Source organism: Falco punctatus (genome assembly GCF_963210335.1).
Source record: "Falco punctatus genome assembly, chromosome: 8".
NCBI lineage: Eukaryota > Metazoa > Chordata > Aves > Falconiformes > Falconidae > Falco > Falco punctatus.
Window position 1 is genome coordinate 3,192,755 of NC_137588.1, and position 1,389 is coordinate 3,194,143.

Consider the following 1,389-nt stretch of genomic DNA (forward strand, 5'->3'; position numbering starts at 1 on the left):
GCCAAATATTACTGTCAAAAAACAGTGAAAATATTCTGGGTTATGTTAGTTAAATGAGTACATTTCACATAAACGCATCTTTTCCTCTTGTATATGATATTCCTTTTCATCTTTCTGTCAACACAACACTTATCAAAGTTATTTTTATTACTTTTCTTGTTTTTACAACATTGCTAACGATTAAAACATTTATATTTCTGAACCTTGTCATCTCTAAACCCCCCAATTAACTAAATTAAAATGCATAAATTCTAAAAATAGTAAACTGAATATAATGAATGCTGCATTAAACTGAAACTGGTTCTAAACGATAACATTTTGGGGGTATTTGTAACAGTGAATTACTGGATTTCACAAATATAGCATATTGCTACTGTGTACAGCAGCTATAAAAAGGAGAAAAGTAAGCAAAAATATGAACTTTCACACCTGAACCAAATTAAGCCTAAATCTTTTCTGTGTTAGACTGAAAGTCAAACTACATTTTGTTTTTATTGCACTTTGCCTGATTCAATTTCCAGTTTCAATTAATAAAATAGCCAAAATAATATGGGAAGTCCTCTTTGTTCTTGCCTAGATAGATTTTGAACTTGTGAAATTAAAACTCCATATCAAGATCAAAAGGGAGGGATACAGATGCCAGACTGAAACACAGTTTTCTCTTCCACTGAAACACTTAAGTCAGCATAGGCAGCATGAAACATCTTACTTCCATACTCCCACTCTCCAAGCACAACATGGTAGTCCTAACTACATGTAGCCTTCCCTCACTGGTCTTGCCTTCTTTACAATCATCTAATCCCCATATTGTAACAGATTGCTTAAGAATTACTCCCCTGGAGTGAAATGGAAACTACATGGTCTACATGGCAAAGACAGAAACATGGTCTTTATGGCTTCCCCAACTACCACTGGCCCTAACAAAGGAGTACTTCCTATGAGGACAATTCCCTCTCTGTATTCAGTTTTAGCTCTCAGCCTTAAGACTCTCACCAGTGGGACTCCTCAGTGAAGCGACTTTGGGGATGAAGTGGGAAAAAAAGGAACTGAGAACAGCATTTGTAAAGTCACAGATCTTCACTGGCATGAACGGCTTGAGATCCACTGGCTTCAGGAGGTCACAAGGAACTGAAAACATTTTTTCAGAAATGAGTGTCTTACCCCTAACCTCATCCAGATGTGAATAGTGACGTAGGGCTGAAAGTTTCCATTTTCTATTATTTATTCCTGAGCCTTTTGTCTGCATTCTAAGCTGCCTGTTTAGCTAAGTCTGTGGTGAAAAGTTCACTGCATCTTTGGATATTCTGTGTTTCCCTGAGTTTAGAAGAAATTGTTTAGAGAAGGAGTCAATTTATTTTGGCATGGAAAGGAAAAAATGTTAAGTTTACA